Source organism: Sorex araneus, chromosome 5 (assembly GCF_027595985.1).
Source record: "Sorex araneus isolate mSorAra2 chromosome 5, mSorAra2.pri, whole genome shotgun sequence".
Taxonomy (NCBI): Eukaryota; Metazoa; Chordata; class Mammalia; order Eulipotyphla; family Soricidae; genus Sorex; species Sorex araneus.
The window spans coordinates 149,515,122-149,539,899 of record NC_073306.1 but is presented as its reverse complement, the minus strand read 5'-3'; the positions used below and the strand labels follow the sequence as shown (position 1 = coordinate 149,539,899).

Below are 24,778 nucleotides of genomic sequence, written 5' to 3'. Positions count from 1 at the left end.
AAGACTCCAGCTGCCGAGATGAACGATTTCAAAGCTGAGTTTGCTGAAGAAAATGTGGTGCACAGCAGAGAGAATTTCTGTAAGCTTCCTGCTCTGCTGTGTGTGCCTTGCTCTAATTTGCTTACAACAGTGGTTCCCAGCCAGGGAGGAACTGTCTCTCAGAGGACGTTTTGAGTTGTCAGAAGTGGGGAAGAGAGAGTACTGTTGTCATCTAATGCTTCCGGGACGAGTCCGGGATGCTTCTCAATATCCCACAACTCACAGAACAGCCTGAATAGTAAAGAACATCCACCTAAAATGCCGATAGTGCCTCTGTTGAGAAGCCCCAACCTATTTAGAGGGACCAGGATTATTTCCAAGGCTTTCATATTTCAGATAGCATTCAACATAATCTGACTCGCATTACCTGGCCCCAATCTTGTTGATTAGCAAGGATGGTCATTGGTTAAGAGATTTCCGCATAAACTGAACATAAGTATCAAGGTTCCATTTCCTTTCCTTCTGTGTTTCCTTCTGTTTTTGAGTCTCACTTTTGAACCATAGGCAGTGGATGCTCAGGAGTTATTCCTTACCTGGTGTTTGAGGAGTCCTAGGGTGCTGGGTTTAACCCTGAGTGAATGCTTGGAATCAAGCCATTACACTGTGTCCCTATCCCCTGATTCTCTTTCTGATCAGGCTAAGTCATGTGAGGGAGGAAATTCTTTTTATCATTGGAAAGAGGATTGTTTTCTTTAGGAAAAGTTAATAGTTGCTATGATAATGTGTGTTTGCCTTTGAATAATTAAAGTCTTGAATGATGAGCTGCAGCCAAATTTGGCAGGGAGATTGGCCTAGATTCAGAAAATTCTCTGCCTTTCCCCCACTCAGAGGCCACTTTCTGGGCCTGCAACCCTAAAGGTACCAGAAATCCAGCAACCCCCCCCTCCCACTCCAGTCTCTAATATGACTTGGCAGAGGTCTTACAGTTTCAAAACAATATAGATATTCTCACTAATAATAAAGTACTTAAAGAGTGAAAGATTTATTATGGTTATTTTTAATCATATTTATTATGATTATTTTTCTTTAGAAGATTTATAGTCAAATTAGTGTATTCAAAAAGCTTATTGGAATCATTATTTTCTCTGAGTACTTAAGCAACTAATTCCAAATACAGTTTGTTCACTTATTTCATGTTGTTTTTGAATTCTAGGTTATCTCACTTGCACAATTTAAGAACATCCAAAAAAAAAGAAAGAAAGAAAATCATGCGGTTGGGAAACCATTAGCTTGGTCAGAGAGATTATTTCTTATTTTCATTTTTTGCCTACCAAATGGCACTTAGGAAATCTGAAGGTCCTCCTAGGGTCTCTTGGGCAACTACATCAGTCACTGAGTACAGAGACCTGAGGACGAGGTACTGTTTGGGTGCTGCAGTGCTGGTGTTCCCGGTCCTCCTCACTGCACCAAGTGGTTTTCAGTGGAGCATGTAGCATGAGGGTTGAATATGGATGGGATACATTAAAAGCACATGCCCTAACTCCTGTCCTATTTCTCTGGATCCCAGAAGGAAAGTTTGACTCACACTTTCCATCCCAAATATCCATCATTAGTGGGACTACAAAGTGGTACCATCATTATGGTGAACAGTGTGGAAGTTTAAAGATTTTTTTAAAAAGTTTTCCATATATATTTATAAAATTTATTTATTTTTTAATTAGTGAATCACCATGAGGGTACAGTTACAGATTTACACATTTTTGTGCATGTGTTTCCCTCATACAATGTTCGAGAATCCATCCCTCCACTAGTGCCCATTCCCTCCCACCCCCCCCCCAATCCCATATCCCCCCACCCCACCCCGCCTCTGTGGCAGGGCATTCCCTTTTGTTCTCTCTCTCCAATTGGGTTTTGTGGTTTGCAATAGGGGTGTTGAGTGGCTATCGTGTTCAGTCTCTAGTCTACTTTCAGCACGAATAACCCTTCCTGTGCGTGGTCTCCAACCACATTTTACTTGGTGTTCCCTTCTCTATCTGAGCTGCCTTTTCCCCCAGCATGTGAGGCCAGCTTCCAAACCATGGAGCCAACCTCCTGGTACTTATCTCTACTATTCTTGGGTGTTAGTTTACTATTCTGTTATTTTATATTCCACAGATGGGTGCAATCTTTCTATGTCTGTCTCTCTCTTTCTGACTCATTTCACTTAGCATGATACTTTCCATGTTGATCCACTTACATGCAAAGTTTATGACTTCATTTTTTCTAACAGCTGCATAGTATTCCATTGTATAGATGTACCAGAGTTTCTTTAACCAGTCATATGTTCAGGGGCACTTGGGTTTTTTCCAGATTCTGGCTATTGTAAATAGTGCTGCGATGAACATCGGAGTGCAGATGTCATTTTGACTATGCTTTTTTGCTTCTCTGGGATATATTCCCAGCAGTGGTATTGCTGGGTCAAATGGGAGCTCAATTTCTAATTTTTTGAGAAGAGTCCATATTGTTTTCCAAAAAGGCTGAACCAGTCGGCATTCCCACCAGCAGTGTAGAAGGATCCTATTCTTCCTACATCCTCTCCAACAGCAGTTGCTTTTGTTCTTTTGAATGTGTGCCTGTCTCTGTGGTGTGAGGTGGTATCTCATGGTTGTTTTTGATCTGCATCTCCCTGATGATTAGTGATGTAGAGCATTTTTTCATGTGCCTTTTGGCCATTTTATCTCTTCCTTAGGGAAGTTTCTGTTCATTTCTTCGCCCCATTTTCTCATGGGGTTGAATGTTTTCTTCTTGTAGAATTCAACCAGTGCCTTATATACCCTTGATATCAACCCCTTATCTGATGGGTATTGGGTGAATATCCTTTCCCATTCTGTAGATTGTTTTTGTATTCTGGTCACTGTATCTTTTGTAGTGCAGAAGCTTCTTAGTTTAATGTAGTCCCATTTTTTATCTGTTTCCACTTGGTTAGCCAGTTGTGTGTCATCTTTGAAGATAAAGATACCTTTAGCTTCAATATTGTGGAGGGTTTTGCTGACCTTGTCTTCAATGTACCTTATGGTTTGTAGCATGATGTTGAGGTCTTTAATCCCTTTTGATCTGACTTTTGTGCTTGGTGTCAGGTCGAGGTCTAAGCCTGTTCTTTTGCATGTAGTTGTCCAGTTGTGCCAGCACCATCTGTTAAAGAGACTTTCCTTGCTCCACTTTACATCTTTTGCTCCCTTATCAAAGATTAGATGATCATACATTTGGGGTTGTGTGTAGGGATAGTCCACCCTGTTTCATTGGTCTGCCTTTGTTCCAGTATCATGCTGTTTTAATTGTTACCGCTTTGTAGTAAAGTTTAAGGTTGGGGAGGGTGATGCCTTCCATTGTCTTTTTCCCAAGAATTGTTTTAGCTATCCGTGGGCACTTGTTGTTCCATATGAATTTCAGGATTGCTTGATCCGTTTCTTTGGATAATGCCATGGGTATCCTTATAGGGATCGCGTTGAATCTGTATAATGCTTTGGGGAGTTGCCATTTTGACAATGTTGATTCTCCCTAACCATGAGCAGGAGAAATGTTTTCATTTCCTCATGTCCTCTTTTATTTCATGGAGTAGCGTTTTATAGTTTTCTTTGTAGAGGTCCTTTAGGAACCTCTTTAGGAACATTGAAGTAATTACACCTCTGGATATATATAGATATAGGAAGAGGGATATATAGATAGGTATCTTTCAGAAATTAAAATCAGGATCATGAAAAGATATCCACACTCCCATGTTAGTTGCAGTTTTACCCACAACAGCCAATATGTGGAAACAGATAAAATACTCATCAACAGATATGTGGATAAAGAAGTTCTATGTGCATATAATAATATTTTTTTCTGTCTTAAAAAGGGAAGAAAGCATTATTTCTCACAACATAAGTGAATCTTGAGGGCATTATGATAAAATAATTCAGCCATAAAAGTAAATGTACTGCATCACTCCATTCATATGAGGAATCTAAAATAGTCACACTCACAGTATTAAAGAATAGAATTGTGATTTTCAAGAACTCTGAGACAAATAGGGAGAAGCAAGGTAAGATGTATAAATATTCTTTCATGCAAATGAATTCTAGAGATCCTCTGTACAAACTTTGCCTATAGCTAACAATATTAAACACTAAACTATCCAGTAAACTCATGTTATTTGTGGCTTTGGTTTGCTCGCAATTTTAAATTTAGGGACTGTGATTTACAATATTGTTACTTATACAGTCTCAATAATAAAGTTTCAGGAATATAATGTTCCAACACAACACCTACCACCAATGTTGGTGTCCCTAAATTAGTATCTCAGTATCCCTTCTCACCCACTTGACATACTCATTTTTCAAAAATTTAATCATGATGATTTGTTACAGGCATTCAATATTCAACACCAATACCACCACCACTACAACCTTCTCTTCACCATTGTCTCCATTTTCCCAACCACCTCTTCAAGCAGTCCTGGTATTTTGGAGCTATGTGAGCTTCAGAAAATAAATCCTGAGTCTCCATTTTTACAACTTAAGTATATAAAAATGAGATCAGTAGTTCCTCAAAACTTCTTTATGGGTTTCTAGGGTAGGAAAGGGTGTTTAGTACATATAATTCTATGGCCACTCTACTCCCTTCAACTTAGAGCAATTCTATACTCCATTTTTATTTATTTAATTTTGTTGCCACACTGGAGGTACTCAGGACTTACTCCTGACTCTGTACTCAGGAATCGCTCTTGCCAGGGCTCAGGGAACCAAACAGGGTGCTAGGGATCAAAGTCTACCTGCTATACTGTTGTTACAACCCAGTTAGGAATTTTTTTGAACAATGTTTTTTTGATAATGAGAAAACAAAAGTATAGGACAACCATCCAGTTAGGATATGTAAATGCTATTGTGTGTCTCAAGATCTTTCTGATTGGTCACTGGGTTTGTGTAGCACTGTTGCACTGTCATCCCGCTGTTCATAGATTTGCTAGAGCAGGTACCAGCAATGTCTCCTTTGTGAGACTTGTTGTTACTGTTTTTGGCATATTGACTATGCCAAGTGTAGCTTGCCAGGCTCTGCCATGTGGGCAGGATACTCTCGGTATCTTGCCAGGCACCCCGAAAGGGATGAAAGAATCGAATCGGGTTGGCCACGTGCAAGGCAAACACCCTACCTGCTGTGCTATTGCTCCAGTCCACTGGGTTTGTGTACTCTGAATAACGTGAATTGACTGAGAGACAAACTGCTTAAAAGCATAGATATTGGCTGAGCTAGACCTTCTAGTACTGTCAGTCTTGTGTGACATGGTTGACTCCTCTGGTATGGGACTATCAGAAAAATAGCCCCCAGAAGAGAGTCCACATAATATCTCATCATGATAAGTGACCAATAACAATTACTTGTATTTCCTGGGGATAAATATGGTAGATTCCATTTCCCCTTCACCTGAGCTTCTTTGTTATAACTTTACCTTCTGTGCTCCCAATTCCCATCTCATAGGGAACTTAGCAAATCTTCAGGCCCAGATTCAGCTGTTAAGAGACAGTCTCCACAGAAGTTGCCCTTAGCGTACTATAGCATTCACTCTTCATGTAACATACCCAATAAGAAAAGGCACAACCGTAGGATAATGGGAGGGAGACAAGAAATGCTAAGACTGTTAGAAAAGATCACTGTATCACTGTATCACTGTCATCCCATTGCTCTTCCATTTGCTCGAGTGGGCACCAATAATGTCTCCATTGTGAGACTTGTTGTTACTGTTTTTGGCATATCGAATACACCACGGGTAGCTTGCTAGGCTCTGCTGTGCGGGCAAGATACTATCGGTAGCTTGCTGGGCTCTCTGAGAGGGACAGAGGAATCGAACCCAGGTGGGCCACATGCAAGGCAAATGCCCTATTTGCTTTAAGTGAATTGACCTGGAGAGTATCATGCTTATAAGTGAATTGACCTGGAGAGTCAGAAAGAGAGGGACAGATATAGAATGACTGCACTTGTTTTGGAATATAAAATAACATAGTATGAGACTAATACCTAAGGATAGTATAGACAAGGATCAGGAGGATTTGTTTACAGTTGGAAGCTTACTTCACGTGCTGGAGAAGAAGGCAGTTGGGATGGAGAAGGGATCACTAAGTCAATGATGGTTAAAGGGAACACTCGGGATGGGAGAGGTGTACTGAAAGTAGACAAACGAACAAACATGATGGTGTCTCAGTATGTGTATTGCAAATCATAATGCCCAAAAGTAGAAAGAAAGAAGGATAGTGCCTGCCATAGAGTCAGGGGGAGAGGTGGGGTGGCTGTGGTGGGAGGCATACTGGGGACATTGGTGGTGGAAAATATACACTGGTGGAGAGATGGATGTTTGAGCATTGTATGACTGAAACTCAACCATGAGAGCATTGTAACTGTATCTCACAGTGAGTCAATTTAAAAAAAAAAAGAAATGTTGAGAAGTGAACTACCTTTATTGGTAGTTTAAGGCTTTATAAAGGGATATTTATTGTGTTCAGAGTGAAGCAGATGATTTGGTAGGAGGAGTTGCCTCCCTCCTGCCTTTTTGAAGCTGGTTGACTAGGTAATCAGGGCAGACACATGAATCAATAATGAGTATGACCGACCGAGTTTTCCATTCAATTGTAGGTATTTTTCCTAGCGAAAATAACATTTGAACTTAACTTTGAGAGAGAACAGGAATGACTGACAAGAGGTGGAAAGGTAGGAAAGAGAAAGACCTCTTCTCCAGAGGAAAGGTCAACAAAAGGAAGTATTCTCAAAAGTGATAAACACAATAGAGTAGTTAAAAACAAGGGCTTTTGTTTTTAAGAGATACATTGGTAATGAAACACTTTATGTGAATTATTTCATATAACTCATTTAGTGCTTAAACTACATTGGGAGACTATCCATAAGCTAATATTCCTTGTCTATGAATGAGGACACTGAAGAAGCAAATGCTCAATCGGGTTAAATGAGGTAGTTAGATTTGAACTCAGACCTTCATCTCTTAAATCCTGAACAGTCAATCACCTTGCCATACAAGCGACCCTTTCACCTTTTTCATACACTTACTTTCTTTTTGAAGCTCTGTGTATTCACAGAGAATTGAGTATTCCTTTAGAGAAATGGAAATATGCCAGCATTTCTTCTTTGATTGAAAAGTGGGCAAAGATGTGGGAATGGGCAACTCCGTGTGTTTCTTCCTTCTAATGTCTTGTGTCTTTTAAAGGCATGCTTGCCTTCCCAAATGTGCAAAGGCTCCATTTTACTGGTTAAATGGAAAGGATAAAAAGAGACCAAATAATGCACAAAACCGTGGTGGTTATCCGGGACAAATGAGACAAGTGGGGCTCATAAACTCCTGGAAGCTTGGTGGTGATATCTTTTTTGAGATAGAACAAGATCTAGGAATTGTTAGGGACTGCTTTTTAAAAGCAGATAGAGATGCAATGTTCAGTGCCCAAAGGGAAAAAAGCCGGTGAGAAGTGTCCAAGTGCCACTCATCCTGAGGTCAGGTTGAGCGGCACTTGGCACTTGACTTGACTGGAAACAGAGCCAAGATTGGGAAAGGGTGAAGAGGTTAAAGCAGGAGCATGGGATGCATACTGAGGAGAAATGCCATCAGACATAAGGACAGGACTTTTTATCTTTTGAATGCTTGTTAGGGAAGTATTTACAAGAATAGAGACAAAAATATAGTGGAACTTCATCTATACATTTCCAGCTTTAAATAATTATCAATTCACACTGTATCCTATTTTGTTTTTTCTCTCTTCACTCAACCCCAGATAATTTCAAAGCATTTTCCAGATGTTATACAAATTTATCTATAAATATTTCAGCACAAATTTCTCCAACAGAAGACTTCCTTTGAAATCATATTTATATTGTTATCTCCAGAAAGATTTACATATAACTCTGTTTTCCTAGTACGTATCTTGATTTTTATGATACATAGTCTTTCTCTATTTTTGTTTTTCTTCACAATTTATTTGTTGAGGTAATAAGTGTCATTGCTAACTGGAATGAGTCTCCCATATTCTAAATTTTGGAAGGGGGAACGCCTGTAGTGGTGTTTAACATGTTCCTCTATTCCTGGAATTTCCTGAAAAGTCTTATATTTAAAGCCTTACTTACAGTTCAGCTTTTGTCAATTTATATAATATGGGGAAGTCTCCTTGTGAAAAACATAATGTCTGATGTCCCCATTCAGGCTATGTTAAAAATTGGTCATTGAGGGCCAGAGAGAAAGTATAGTAGGTAGGGTGTTTACCTTGCAACACAGCAGGCCCAGGTTCAATCCCCCATATCCCATTTGGTCCCCTAAGCCCCCAGGAAGTAATCCCTAAGCATAGAGCCAGAAGCAAGCCCTGAGCACTGCCAGCTGTGAACCCCTAAAACAACTGATCATTGGTTTTCATTGTTATCATCCTGATCACCTTTTTAATGTTCCCCATGAGCATTTAGCCTTATGGTTTCAGTAGCCGTTGAGAATTTTTCTCTGTGCTTAATACTTCATTATAAATTACAAAATAATGATATTCCAATTCTAACGTTTCTTTAAAATTTATGAACATAACTCCTTTTATAGAAAAATAAGCTCTGTCATATCAACTATTTGGTTTCATTAAGGTAAAAGAAAACAGGACAGATGCTTTCTGTTTTCTTTTAGTTCCCTTTATTTAGTAATTTTCTTAATTGTTTTCCCAAAATGCTAAGTAAATGACACGTACCTTTGTGTTTAAAACTACATTTGTATGTTTATTGGGGTCAGAGCAATAATACTTGCCTAGCACGTGGCCAAACCAGGTTCAATCTCTGGCACCATATATGGTCCCCTGGTCCCACCAGGAGAGGTCCCTGAGCCAGAGTCAGAATTAAGCACTTAGCACCACTGGTTACGATCCAGAAAGCTAAAGCAAAAAAATATGCATATATAAGCTTATGAAATTTTAAGTGTAATATCTATATATGCATATATACATACATGTGTATATATACATATATGTGTTTATGTATATAGAAGCTATAATTCCTTCAGATACTTAAATTCTTTATCTTTAGTCATTGAAAGCAACTTCACACTGCTCCGAAGTCATTTTAACATGACTCCAAGAGGTCTTGATAACTTCTTTGCTTTCTGATGTTCCAGATTCTTTTGTATTTCCTACCTCATGGAATCTGCCGTGATACATTTCTCCAATAAAACCTGGTGCTGGTGTGAGAAACACAATTTCTGTGTGGATGGTAATCATTGCTGTTGCTTGATCATTCCTTCCAGGCTTTTCCAGTGAACGGATAGAATAGGTTTTTCTTAAAAAGACAGTATATCAGAAGTTATATTACTTTCATGTTCTATCCTTTATTTCTAATAACATAAGCTCTCTTCCTAATAATACTGGAGCAATTGATGATACTGCATGAGTAAATATTTGCTATGTACATTATATATATGTACATATATCTGTATCTCTGAAAAATATATCAACAGGCATATCTCCATTCTTATGACTGAGGACAGTGGAACACCAGTAGAAAGGAAAGGTACCTAGGTAACTTCTGGGAGGAAGGAAGGAAGGAAAGAAAGAAGGAAGGAAGAGAAGAAAGGAAGGAAGGAGGGAAAGAAGGAAGGAAGGAAGGAAGGAAAGAAAGAAAGAAGGAAGGAAGAGAAGAAAGGAAGGAAGGAGGGAAAGAAGGAAGGAAGGAAGGAAGGAAGGAAGGAAGGAAGGAAGGAAGGAAGGAAGGAAGGAAGGAAGGAAGGAAGGAGGGAGGGAGGGAGGGAGGGAGGGAGGGAGGGAAGGAAGGAAGGAAGGAGGGAGGGAGGGAGGGAGGGAGGGAGGGAGGGAGGGAGGGAGGGAGGGAAGGAAGGAAGGAAGGAAGGAAGGAAGGAAGGAAGGAAGGAAGGAAGGAAGGAAGGAAGGAAGGAAGGAGGGAGGGAGGGAGGGAGGGAGGGAGGGAGGGAAGGAAGGAAGGGAGGGAGGGAGGGAGGGAGGGAGGAAGGAAGGAAGGAAGGAAGGAAGGAAGGAAGGAAGGAAGGAAGGAAGGAAGGAAGGAAGGAAGGAAGGAAGGAAACCACTGAAGAGAGGAAATTTTCAGATGAGTACTCTCTGAGAGAAAAATTGAAAGATCTGTGCATAAAGTAGAGATGATTATACTTCAGCAGACAACACCTTGAGAGTAAGACATTCAACAATAATGAAAAACCTTATATATCATACATGTGATCAAATAAGTATTATAAAATTAAATCCAACAATATGCCTAATAGATCAGTGCCATAATATTACTTTCATTTTATAAATGAGAAAATTGAAGTATTAGAAACAGCTCCTCATCAAGACAAAGCTTTCACAGCCAAGAGCCAGCCTAAGAGCACTATCTTCATGCATCTCAAGGTAGAATGTTGAGGAATAACACAAATAATACACAAGCATGGTAAAATATTGCATATACCATGCACGTACATAATTTGGGAAGGAACTTTAGCAAATCCAAGTTACAGATATCTCTTTGCATAAAGGTATTTAGGTGACTGAGATTTTTTAAATTTAATTTAATTTGGGGGCATACCCTGCTTACTCCTGGCTTTGTGCTCAGGGATCACTCCTGGCAGGGCTTGGGGGACCTTATGGGATTCCAGGAATTGAACCCAAGTTGATCACATGCCAGGCAAATACCCTACTTGCTGTACTATAGCTCTGACCCAGATGACAAGATTTCTATGTAAGTCAGCATCGCTTCTGGGTATAGGAGACACTGTAGTGACTGGAATTAAACTTATTTTTTAATAGATGACAGATAGATGCTTAATTGACGGATAGATAAGATTTACTCAGCTGTCTATTCATTCCTAGTTCTGTAAATGAGGACACTGGGAGACTGGAAAGGTCAGTCATGACCTTCCCAAAGTCAGTCGTGGAAGAAATCTAGGGATTCACAATCATGCCTTCCAAGGACTTTGTAATAATTCTGGCTTTTAGCGACCTAGTGAGACACAGGTGATGAGTAGCTAAACTGCCCTAAAACATGGACCCAGGCTGTCTCCTCTCAATTATAACACTAGCAGTATCCACAAGGCTTCCCTTCCTGACAGAGAATTCAATCCAACTCTCCCCTTCAATGAACTAGGAATAGTCCATTTGTACCAAGTTGTCTCGGTCTAATGGGTGAGTGCAGTAATCCCTGATGCAAGCCAGAGCAGGTGCAGGAAGCCATCCGCCTCCTCCTGCATCCCCGAGGACCAATCACAGCCTCCCTGCCAAGAAAATAAAGAAGCAAGGCTACAGCTGGATGGCCCTTATGCCAAGAGCGTGTAAACCCAAACTGGAAGCTGGAGGGAGAAAGAAGGCAGGCTTAGCACATCGGTTCTCCAACTGGCTCCCCTCTGGAATTGGAGCTGGGGAGAGCAGAAGTAAAAACACCAGCTGGTGTGTTTCCTGGCAGGGACACCAGCCTTGCCCAGCCTGCCCCCAGACACACACATGCAGCAAACAACTTCCATCTGTAGCTCCACTCCTTTTGTTTACCAGGTCTGCAAGGAAAAAGAAAAAGAACAAACCAAAGTTGAGGAGACCCAAAAGGACTTATGCACTGCCTCCAGTGGCTGAAGGATGGTGGACTGGCTGACAACAGATGAAGTGTTATTGCACTTGTAAATCCAAGTCTGAAGTAAACAGGGCTCCTAGCATCACTGCATGGAGTCTGACCTAAGAGGCTGCCCTGGACTGTGCTGCTCATTTCTCTCAATAATTTCTTGATAATCTTTCAGGAAGAGGAACACGAAGAGGAGATCCTGGCCAGGGAATTTCTGGACGAGCTGAGACTTCCTAGCAGGACTGGGGCAGAGGGGTCCACCATTCTGCAAACATGTTTCCCATTCAACAAACATGTTTGCCCCCATCTCTTGTTGAAGGAAATGCAGATTTTTCCTAGATTTCTCCTGAATGACTCTGAAGTGGACAATTGGGAAGAAGATTGAAGAAGAATGAGCTCCCGTGCTTGTCTCTGAACATGACTTAATCCATTTTTATCCCCATCCATGCCTCTTCTCTTTACTTCTCTCCATTCATCTATGTACCTGCTGCCAGATTGTCTTCCTCTGTGATGGCCAAGATGCCTTTTAGGAAGCTGTGTAGGAGAAAATCAAAGGACAATATCAAAGCAGAATGGTAGCTCGATTCAGCAAGACATTTTCAAGAGCCAATTCTTACACAAAGCAAAATGAGAGAGCAATTTAAATCTAGCATATGCACAAATAAGGAAACCCTAATGTATGTTCTCCATCTATTCATTCTATGAAAATTTATTTAGAATGTCTTATTAAAAAAAAACCTCTTGGGGTGAGGGGTGGTGGCCCAGATGAAGTATAGGAACACTGGTGGAAGGAAGCTGACGTTGGTGGTGGGACGTGTTGAAATATCTGTATACCTAAAACTCATCTATCAATAACTTTGTGAATCATGGTTCCTTAAATATTGTTTAAATAACCTTCTCTTTGGGGGAGGGCCATACCTGGTAGTGCTCAGGACCTACTCCTGGCTCTGGACTCAGAGATTACTCCTGGCAGGGCTCAGGGAATCATATGTGGTGACAGAGATGGAACCTAGGTCGACTGCATGTAAAGCAAGCACTTTATTTGTGTACTATAACTTTGGCCCAAAGATTCCTCTTTTATTTATCTTATTTGTTTTTGAGCCACACCTAGCAGTATTCACTGAGCTCGGGGATCACTCCTGAGTGGAACCATATGTAGCGCTGGGGATCAAATCAATGTCGGGCACATATAAGACAAATACTCTGCTCACTGTTCTATTGAACTAAAAATTCCCCCTTTAAGTAAACTATTATGACACCAGTGGCTGCAAGCAAATCTTGACTTTTAAATTCCAGGCTATGTGTCACTGTTTCATCAACATCTGTTAAGTTCCCAGTGTATGGGAGGAGAGCTATGTGTGAAGAGTTAAAAATAGTAAATCATGGATCCTAGTCTTAAATGCATAAAATAAAAATTACACTGACTTCAGTTCAGGGTACACTGAGGTATGGGGAAGGAAGCAAGATCTACCATATTTTTTCTGATTTTTTTAATGACTTTCCATTGGTTTACAATATTATGGAATTTCAGTTGTTGAGCTTTATACCTCTTTATTTATGACTTGTCACCATTCCCACCATGTTTTCAGCATTATCCCATCATCAAGAAGCCCTTCTTCTCATTCTTCCTGCTCCCTTTTTCCACTAACAACCAGTTTTTACTCCGTTTAGGAGTAAGTTTTGTTGATTATTGCCAGCCTAGTTGTGTTAATAACTCATACTCACATATGAGTGAGCAGGCACCAGTAACTGTCATCCCGTTGCTCATCGATTTGTTCAAGCAGGCACCAGTAATGTCTCTCATTGAGAGACTTAGTGTTACTGTTTTTGGCATATCCAATACACACGGGTAGCTTGCCAGGCTCTGCCAATATGAGTGAAACAATTCAATAACTTGGTGTAAGTCATTTCTTATTTCACTTGGTATAATCATCTCAATATCCATTCATTTTGTAAGAATAGAGATTCCATATGTCTCAGTAATTCTTCTTCTTAGTATCAACTCCCAAGACACAAAATCATTCATTCTAAAAGGCATGCGCGCACGTTTGCTCATTGTAGCATTTAGTAAAAAAGTTGGAATATAGAATTAACCCAAATGTCTAACAACAAATGAGTAGATAAAGGTGTGGCATGCATACATAATTGAATACTATACAGCCATAAAAAATGATAAAATCATGCAATTCACGGCAACTTGGATGAAACTGGAGAATACAACATTAAGTGAAGGAAGTCAGAAGTGGGGTTTAGGATAGAAGTGGGATGTAGGGTAGCATTGGTTTGTCCTTTCTCCTCCACCCCACAAGGAGCTCAGTTTTACTAACACCCATCACAATGCTCCCAAAGCACTCAGTATTCATCTTTAACTTCTTTGTGCTCTGCTTTCCCTCTTAATCACTCACTTCCCCTAACCAGAACCTATGACCTGTAAAATCAAATTCTTCAGAGATCTCTGGATTTGTATTTGTAAGTGAAATATTGCTTTCCTCTTTCCCTTTTGTCCTTTGCAGTTTAGTTTAGAGCAATTTTTTTTTGTATAGACACAAGAAGACAGTTAGTGCTATACCTTTGTAACTTGGGAGTTAATTGACTCTGAAAAAATATTCATTACTGAGCATATGTAATATTTACTCAACTTAAGTCTCAGTTGCCCTTAGTTCCTAGCACCCGAAAATCAGGAAGGAGAGAAATGGAGAGGGTAGATAAGTCTAGGAGTAAAAGAGGGGCAAGGAGCAAGGGCCTTGGGTACAGCAGTGGTTCAGAGATAAGGAAACTGCGTATCTAAACCACTAGAGTAAACTGCTGTAAACATGAGACCCAAATTACAACAATTAAACTGCAAAACATGCCTGATAAAAAGGCGGGCAGGAGGTAGGAGGGACCTAAGGACATGAAGAGAGGGACATTATCACTGGTGGTGCATTAGAGTCGGCACATTGTATGCCTGAAACTCTATTACTAACAGCTTTGTAAATCATAGTGCCTAAGTTTTTTAAAAACTAAGAAAACACAGGATGAACACTTTACAACTTTAAATATGCTCTGATATTTGTTAATCTTGTTATAAATTTTGACTCTGTCTCAGGAATGGACAGCATCAAGGATGACAAATGTTTGGCCTTGGATTATAAAACTGAGATTCCCAAATGTGGTTGGAAGAGATACAGATGGGATAAAAAGATGTACCCAAAGTGATACCAGATCAATGATGGATGATCTTGGGCACTCTGACCAAGTGGGGATGGATGTGTTTACTATGCACATCAAGATCATAAATGATAATACTACTAAAAATACGTTGTCTAAACTATAAAGACAAAAGCACTTTCAAAATTTTAAAGATGGAATCATACAATTAGCATAACATGGATGGAACTGAAAGGCATCATATTAAATGAAGTAAGCCAACACACGATGATATCACATATATGTGGTGTTTAGAATAACTGGATGAGGGAATGCAATGGCTTAAAATGGGGCGGTGCTGGAGCCAGAGCTATAGTACAGAGAGTAGAACATTTTCCTTGCATGCAGCCAACCCAGGCTCAATTCCCAGCATCTCAAGCACAGCCAGGAGTCATTCCTGAATGCAGAGGCAGAAGTAACCCCTGAGCATCACCTGATGTAACCCCAAAAGCCAAAAAACCCTCCAAAAGTAAGACATTAAAAATAATAATAATTAAATAATTAAATGAGGAATGCCTAGATCACCCTTGGCTTCAGAATATAGGGATGAGAAGGAAAAAGACGGAGTAGAGAGAAAGGATAGAAGGAATATATGAGAAGCAATGAAGGAGGCAGGAGTCATGGGGATTCACATGCATCCGTGTAGTAAGGAATGATAGAGCCCAATACCCAGAGCAGAGCCAACAACACTGGAATCATGAGACCCAAACTGTAAAAGCTGAACTTTAAAAGGTGTTAGTCGAGGGAGCAGGCTAATGATGGGGGGTTAGAGAGGATGGAAGGGAGCATGGGGGCATTGGTGGATGGGAGCTGACACTGGCTGCGGAATCAGTGCTAGAACACTGTATGTCTAAAACTCAACTATAAATAATTTTCTAAATCACAGTGCTTTAATAAAGTTAAGTTTTTAAAAGTTCATCCACTTTGTCCCAATGAAAGTTTATCTTTTTAATGGCGAAAGAGTATTCTATTGGGTATCTAGGCCTAAGCTTTCTAATTCAGCCATTTGTCAATGGATATTTAGATCGGTTCCATGTTTTGTATTTTTGTGGATAATACTACTGTTAAAATAGAGGCACAGTTGTTCTTTGAAATTAGTACTTTCATATCTTTTTGATAAATGCCTAGGAGGGGTATTGCTGATTGTGGAGCAGGGTGACAGACACTGGCGCAAATAAGACCTGACTTGCAAAGCAGCTCAGAATACTCACAAGAGGGAGTATCTGAGGGAAGTTGGCAAGAACAGGGTGTCAGTCAGCACCAGGTGCTCGGCCTTGAGCCTCACTTGACCTACTAGTCACATGAGCCCTAGACACCGAAACTGTTACTTACCCTTAGTAAGTTATTCCTAACTGCAGCATCTATCATTGACTGGGATTGGACCCGGGCATAGCAGAGAAGGAGCGGTGATAGGCCAGCAATGCTAAACTTTCTGTGAATAGACCATCCTCTGAAGCTGAGACTCCCTATAAAATGTCTTTGGCAATAAATTGAAGAGCCATCAGCTGCCTCCAGAGGGTGTTTCTCTGCGTACCCGTCATCCTTCGCCCCACATCTGCCCTGACCCAGTGCACAACGTGTCCGGGCATCGTTGGGGGAAAGATGTTCCCCAAACACCTTATTATATAGAATTTCCATTTGTTAACAAGAATTTCTGGTCCATATTCCATAATGGCTGTACCAATTTTCATTCCTACCAACATATACCAAAGTTCCTTTTCCTCCACACCCTCACCAACACTCATTTCCAACCTTCTTGATATAGACTATTCTCTCAGATGTGAGATAATATATCTTGTGATTTTTTAATTGAATTTCCCTACGAGTACATTATGTTGAGTTTTCTATATGTGAAGAACTATAATCTATTGAATAGCTATTTTGTGCCTTGTTCTTTATAGCTGTAATTGGTAAAGGATCTTTTGGAAATATTTAACCAACATGATCTTTTTACTCTAAGCCTGGTGACAATGGGCATAGGGGGATAAGAACCCCCAATTATAACCACAGGCACCTGGAGAATTACAAGAGCTCTTATGGGATCAGAGGCCTTCTCTGCTGATTTGAAGAATCAGTGAAGGCTTCCAGGAAGAAGCGATTTCTAAGTTACTTCTGAAGGATGAGTCAGCCATGAAAATAAACTCTCTCGAAAAGAAAATAACATGTATAAAGTCCCAAAGGCATAATGGAGGCTTAAGTGCCACATTTAATTATCAGGAAGCTGTGGGAAGTTATAAAACCTGCCCCAAATCACACAGCTGGTGAGTAATAGAAGTAGGATTTGGATTTGCCTCTGAGTTGCTTTCACCTATAAAAGATAATGACAGGAAGAGAGAGAGCTTCTGACTGAGGACATCAGAGTGGGCTCTGATAAAGCAGGTTTTGAAGAACAGGACAGAAATAAGTCCCTTAGAGAAGGAATATTAAAACAAGAAATGATAAGAGGCTGAGACTTTGTGAAGTGACTATCGTGGGATAAAATACAGGTTCAAGATTAAACTATTTGGGGAAATAACAGTGGAAAGAAAGTTTTTATCCTCTACATAGAAAGGAATTGTAGATAACCCCATCAATGAGGCAAACACACCTCCCTTCCGACTAAGTTTCTAGGTGCTGCGCACTTTAAGTCACAGAAAAAAGGAGAAGACCAAATGCTGAGGAAAAACCTTACATTGACACCAGAGAACTTTGGTAAGTAACAGGATTTAAGTGAGGTCATCAGAACAGAGGTCCCTTGATGGAACTGGTACCCTTATAAGGAGATGGGTTCTCTCCCTCGCTCTCTCTCGCGCATGCGCTCTCTCTCCCTCCCTCCCTCTCTCTCTTCCTCTCTCCCTCCCTCCCTCTCTCTCTTCCTCTCTCTCTCTCTCCCTCTCCCTCTCCCTCTCCCTCTCCCTCTCTCCCTCTCTCTCTCTCTCTCTCTCTCTCTCTCTCTCTCTCTCTCTCTCTCTCTCTCTCTCTCTCTCTCTCTCTATCTCTCTCTCTCTCTCTCTCTCTCTCTCTCTCTCTCTCTCCCTCTTTCAGAAGGGGGCAACCATCTTTGCGAGAAAACAGGCTCTCCCGATGATCTTCGACTTCTATCCTCCACAACTGTGAGAAATAAGGTTTTTGTTTTTAAGCTACTCTGTCTAAGGCAGTTTCTTAGACCAGCCGAAACTAAATTCAGCCTTGTAATGGGAATCTCTGCTCAGACCTGAGAATCTTAAACTGGCCCGAGGGAACAGCAGACCCTGCTCTCTGTGTACCCAGAGGTCCAGGTCACTCCCAGCATGCCGTGGGGCAGCCTGCCATCTCAACCCCCACTTTTTTTCTTTCCTTGGCTCCTTCTTCTCTCCCTCCCTATACTTGAGTCTGCTATTTCTTGACATCAGCAAATACAATTGGAAAAAAGGCATTTTACTAAAAGTTCATGACTAGATTTAATGGAATATCTTAACATCTGTTGGATTTTTAATGATTGTGCCCGGCTACCAAACAAATAAGGAAAAATTGTATACTTATTTCCTCTGAATTTGCATTTTAACAGCAAATTTACAGCAAGAGGCTTCTTCACATCATTAAAAGAAAAGGTCAGGTTTTTTAAAAATTTATTGCTATTATTTGTGGGTTCTTGTATAATCTCTGATAAAATCAAAGTTCTTGTGAGAGAGTGCTGAAACATGCAAGTAGTCCCCAAATTCCTTGAAGATGACAAGGTTCCAGGGGTCAATGACAGAGCAGGACTCACGAGCAGTTACTAGTCAACCCTAAGAGAGGGTTGCAGAATTAATCAATGCCTGGGCTTTGGAGCCAGCAGACCCCTAGATGCCACCCAATTCTGTTATTGGCTCATCATAGCTGTCATGGTCTCTAAGGAAACAAGAACGCCATCCACGCAGTCCAGACAAGATCTCTGTAAGTATGACATTAAGTGGGGCACACAAATCCCTAGCTCAGGACTGAGAACATGGTTGGAGTTCAATTCTAGATCCTTCCCCTCATCCCTCTCTCACAAGTGCTCTCCTCCCATTCACAGGTCTTTAGAGGTTTCTCTATCAAAATACTCATAGACCTGAACTTTTATTTTTTAAATCTCTCCTATATGCCATTTTAGGAGACAAGCCGTGCCTTGCACAATTATATCTGGTAACTAAATGAGTAAATATTAGTTCCGATGTCATCCATGACTGAGTTTAAAATCTCTCTATCCTTCTGAAAGTCTAAACGTGACTGACACTTAAAAAAAAAACCAAGGGGCTGGAGCAATAGCACAGTGGGTAGGGCATTTGCCTTGCACGCAGCCAACCCAGGTTTGAATCCCAGCATCTCATATAGTCCCCTCGAGCACTGCCAGGAGTAATTCCTGAGTGCAGAGCCAGGAGTAAGCCCTGTGCATTGCTGGATGTGACCCAAAAAGCAGAAAAAAAAAACCTGGAAAGATAGCACAGTGGGTAGGGCATTTGCCTTGCACAAGGCTAACCCAGGTTCAATTCCCAGCATTCCTTATGGTCCCCTAGCACCACCAGGAGTAATTCCTGAGTGCATGAGCCAGGAGTAACCACTGTGCATCACTGGGTATAATCCAAAAGGAAAACAAAAAAAATAAAAAACCAAAATTCCACAGCCACCATATAATATGTTGCTAAATGTCGACCTACAGACCTGCAAGGAGCGTGGAAATTCAGGAGAGAAGGATGATGTCTCAGGGAGCGTTTAATGAATAAACTGGGACTGGAAAGGGATTTTTTGTAGCTAAAATAACCCTGAATGACGTGGCAAGCCACTTGATAAATAGGTGAAAATGAACCCCAAAGGGTGGAGGCAGAAATGAGCATGTCAGGGCTGGAGTGGTAGTATAGCAGGTAGGGCATTTGCCTTGCATGCAGCCAACTCAGGGTCTATCTTGTCATCTCGTATGGTTCCCCGACCACTGCCACTGCCAGGAGTAATTCTTGAGTGCAGAGCCAGGAGGTTTTTTGTTTTTTATTTTTATCGCTGATTATTGCTTGGTGTGAACCTCCCCTCCCCCCCCAAAAAAAAGAAAAATGATCATGTCACATTCAAGGGACATAAACGAGACAGATGCAACGTGTTCAGAGCCGGGCAAGGGTATTTGCATTTTGAAGTGGTAGGAAGAGAGAAATTTTGGGGACTCCTAAAGAGGGGAAAGGACATGCATTATGAATCTTTAGATGAGATCAGGCACATTCAGGGTGGTATGGCCATAGGCACATTATGGATATTTAAACAAGCCTACAAAATACCAAATCTAAAATGTCCCAATATCCACAGGAAGCATATTTTGCAAATATTTGGGCCTGGTCTTGTCTTGGATTGTTGGAAAAGAACGTCCATGGAAAGAGAGTGAGCCTCAAATGAGTCTCAAGTGAGCCTCTCACTCCTTAGGGTGTTAACACTAAATGTTCCACTTCCTGGACAATTCAACAGGGAATTCACTTGCTCTGCACACAACCAATTGGGTTCATTCCCTGGTGCTCCATCTGGTTCCAGAAGCACTGCCCTAAGTGCAGAGTCAGGAGTAAGCCCTTAGCACAACCAGTTGCCCCCTCCCCCCCGCCATATCACTGTCTGTCAGCACTGTTGTCCCGTTGTTCACTGATTTGCTCAAGCAGGCACCAGTAATGTCTCCATTGTGAGACTTGTTGTTACTGTTTTTGGCATTTTTTTTTTTGCTTTTTGCGTCACACCTGGCGATGTACAGGGGTTACTCCTGGCTTTGCACTCAGGAATTACCCCTGGCCATGTCAGAGGACCATATGGGATGCTGGGATTTGAACCCGGGTCGGCCGTGTGCAAGGCAAACACCCTACCCGCTGTGCTATCTCTCCAGCCCCTGTTTTTGGCATATTGAATACTCCACGGGTAGCTTGCTAGGCTCTGCTGTGCGGGTGGGATACTCTTGGTAGCTTGCCAGGCTCTCCGAGAGGGACGGAGGAATCAACCAGGTTGGCCACTTGCAAGGCAAACGCCCTACCCGCTGTGCTATTGCTCTGCTCCAGAGTGGGTGGGATAGGGCATAAAAAAAGAAAAAAAGAAAAGAAAGTTCCATTTCCATGATGATGGCTTTATGTTGATAGCAAGGATCCAACTATCCAACTGAAGGGTATCAAGTGTCAGCCTCACTTCCCGATGCACCAAGCAGCCAAGGTTTCTGATGAAGGGCCATCACTTCTCAGCTCAGCGGGAATCTCAGAAAGATTCCATGAGAACTAGCCCATGTCTAGAAGGGCAACCCAGGGAAACCAGTAAGATGAAGGTTTCTGAGATGGTATTAGTTCCCGTGAATATGAAGGCTGAACAATTCTGAATGTACAGTGCAGGCTGGCAGGAAAGAGCATGCTGCAGTGCACGGCAGGTGACGACCTGCTGCAGAATTCCCTCTCGCCTGGCTTAGGTCAGCCTTGGCCCAACTCAGAGTATTGACACATGAGGTGAGCCCAGCGCGCAGTAGGAAGAGCAACTGGCTTGAATCAAAGCCCACAGATTTCCATGTTAATCTCATCCCAAAGCATCCTCCCAGGAAACTTTCAGAATACTGTTGGACCAAATATCTAGGAACAATAGCTCGGCAAGTCAGTTGCCATGAAAAATATCACTATTAAACAACCCTAACCCTTTCAAAGTAAGATTGGTCATGGGCAGTGGAGTTTTAGAGGGGAGCATTTGATTGGAAATACTTCCCCAGAAGAAAGATGCAAATGTGGAAATGCAATAATAACCCAAACAGGAATGGCCAGGGGTCTATGCTGAGTATTTTTCTCACACTGGGATACATTTCTCCTGCTTCACCCTGCAAGGAAGTCTCATTCCCATTTCTCAGAAGATAAAAAAAAGTTCAGAAGAAGCAATGACTTTCCCAAAATCACAAAACCTCTCACTGTTAGGACCAATGGCAGGTCCAATGGCATATTTTTTATTTTTCTTTGGGGCCATGACCTGCAGTGCTCTGGCTCTGCATGCAGGAGTTACTCCTGCAGGTGCTTGGTGGCTCTAGGGTGCCAGGGATCAAACCCAGGTCAGTTGCGTGCAAGGAAACACCCTACCCGCGGTACTATCACTCTGGCTCCATCTTTTCTGAACCTATGAAGTGGTCCTTTCAGCCAAACTGCCTGTTCCCAAAGTTATTCAAGGGCTCTGGACACAGAACCTAGTCCCAAGGGGAAAAACGGACAGAAACACAAGCCCCTCAGCTGACATTCACCCCAGGAACACTATGTATGCAATTCTGGTGAACAGCCTCCCTCAGGCTAAGCTGTGTCTTTGCACCCTTTAAATAAGAAAGCAAGGCGTACCTTCTGGCGCCCTTGCTGACTGCAATTTTAGACGAGATACTTTAGAAGACCAAAAAAGAAGATCTTGGGTGAGAAGCTCCTTTCAGAGCAGGTTAAAGTCTCATAATTGCTCTGGTCTCTTGCAAATTGCCTGACTCAGAGTCACATCTATTACATTTCCGAATGACTGAAAAGCTTTTCCTTCCTTTGTGATGGGCTGAAAATTGAACAAACCACGAGGACCTCATTCTCTGCTCCATGATTGCAATGCACAACTGGGTTTTCTCACAAAGCACAAAGGAAGAAAGAAGAAAGGGCATCTTTTCTTTCCAACAGGGAAAATAAATTGTGAGCAGTTATGAAATTACATCGTTACTATTTTAAGCCTCCTGGCTATAATTCTGTGCTTCTGCTGGGTCAGTTTATAGTTGGCTGGCACATGGTCCATCTAAAGGGAGAGAGTCTTTCATTATTCTACACATCACCAGGAAGCAGCAAAATGGCCACAGTCAGCCAGGCCCCTGGCCAGCAGGGTCAACTCAAATGAGATATAACCTTGCTGACCTGTCCCTTCTTGCCCACTTCCCCTGAAGACACAAGCAAGTGCTTTGCAATTCACTGGACATCCCCTGAGTGTAAGTCATTATTATCATCGAGGTTAAAAAAAAAAGAGACTAATACCCAAGGACGGTAGAAATACAGGCCAAGAGGATTGATCCAAGGTTGGAAGCCTGCCTCAGGTGCTGGGTGAGAAGGCAGTTGGGATAGTTAAGGAATCACTATGGCAATGAGAGTTGGAAATGACCACTCTGGATCAGAACTGTGTGCTGAAAGTAGGTAAAGGAACAAACATGATAACCTCTCAGTATCTGCATTGCAAACCATAATGACCAAAAGCAGAGAGGGGGGGGGTGGGAGAGAGAGGGGGGGTGGGAGAGAGAGAGAGAGAGAGAGAGAGAGAGAAGTGCCTGCCATAGAAGCAGACGAGGGTGTGGGGGGAGGGAAACTGAGGACATTGGTGCTGGGAAATGTACACTGGTAGAGGGATGGGTGTTGGAACACTGTATGACTGAAACCCGACCATGATCAGCTTTGTAACTCTGTATCTGACAGTGATTTAATAAAAATAAATAAATAATTTTTTAATGACCATGGCATTTATTTCATCCATGATTTGCTATTTCAACCAGGGTTGGTTAAGGTCTTGGGCCTGTGGGCCTTCTGTGGCTGTGGAGGACCAAGTCTGCCATCAGGCTGGAAGGACCTGGAAGGCCCCAGTTATAACAGAGGCTGCACTGACAGATGTCCGCTGATCCAGATTTCTGGTTCCTACAATAATTCCTACAATGAATCCCCTAGAACGAGGACACGCACAGTCCTCAGATTCAATCTTGTCTCTGGGGACCAGAGAGATAGCTCAGAGGGCCAAGTGCAGGTTTTGTATGTGTGGGCTGGGCTCAGTCGCCAACACTGCATGGTTCCCTGTGCTCTGTGTGAAGCGAGCCCTGAGCAGGAGCCTGTGATAGCCCTGAGCACCGAGGGTCCACAAACAAACAAAGGCCACGTCTCTTTTACATAACAATGCAGTATCCCCAGCTGTTATACCTACCCACTGAGGATGAAGGAACTCAGTTCTCTCATCAAAGAGAGAGGGAGAGGGAGGGAGGGAGGGAGGGAGGGAGGGAGGGAGGGAGGGAGGGAGGGAGGGAGGGAGGGAGGGAGAGAATTGCCTGCCATAGAGGGAGGCTGGGGGTGGGTTGGGTGGGGGGTGATGGGAGAGAAACTGGGAACACTGGTGCTGGGAAATGGTGGAAAGATGGGTGTTGGAATATTTTATGGCTGAAACCTAATCATGAATAGCTTTGTAAGGGTCTATCTCACAGTGATTCAATATTGGGGGGGTGTCACACCCAGTGATGCTCAGGGGTTACCCCTGGCTCTGTGTTCAGGAATTACTCCTGGTGGTGCTTGGGGGAACATATGGGATGCCAGGGGTTTAACTCAGGTTGGTCTTATGGAAAATGTCCTATCTGCTGTACTATCACTCTGGCCCACAGTGATTCAATTAAAAAAAAAAAAAGCACTGTAGCACTGTCAGCACTGTCATTCCGTTGTTCACCGATTTGCTTAAGCAGGCACTAGTAAAGTCTCCATTGTGAGACTTATTGTTACTGTTTTTGGCATATCGAATACGCCACAGATAGCTTGCCAGACTCTGCTGTGCAGGCGAGATACTCTCAGTAACTTGACAGGCTCTCCAAGAGGGGCGGAGAAATCAAACCTGGGTCAGCCACATGCAAGGCAAACACCCTACCCTGCTGTGCTATCACTTCTAGGCCTTTTGGCTAAGATCAAGTGTAGTATCTGTTCCTATCAGTTTTTTTTAAAAAAAGAAGAAAGAATGGGGCTGGAGCGATAGCACAGCGGGTAGGGAGATTGCCTTGCATGCAGCCAACCCGGGTTCGATTCTCAGCATCCCATATGGTCCCCTGGGTATTGCCCAGGGTAATTCCTGAGTGCAGAGCCAGGAGTAACCCCTGAGCATCACCAGGTGTGACCCAAAAAGAAAAAAAAATTAAAGGAAACGTTGGCTTTTTATTTATTTATTTATTTATTTATTTATTTATTTATTTATCTTGCTTTTGGGGTCACATCCTGTGATGCTCAGGGGTTACTCCTGGCTTTGCACTCAGGAATCACTCCTGGCGGTGCTCAGGAGACCATATGGGATGCTGGGAATTAAA

At 42.1% G+C, this 24,778-nt stretch overlaps 2 pseudogenes; one reads left to right on the top strand and one right to left on the bottom strand.

The window, feature by feature from the left end:
- Positions 1 to 24,778, bottom strand: part of LOC129405146 (uncharacterized) — a 347,936-nt pseudogene that overhangs the window by 88,465 nt on the left and 234,693 nt on the right.
- LOC129405159 (U2 spliceosomal RNA) lies at positions 24,360 to 24,452 on the top strand (annotated as a pseudogene).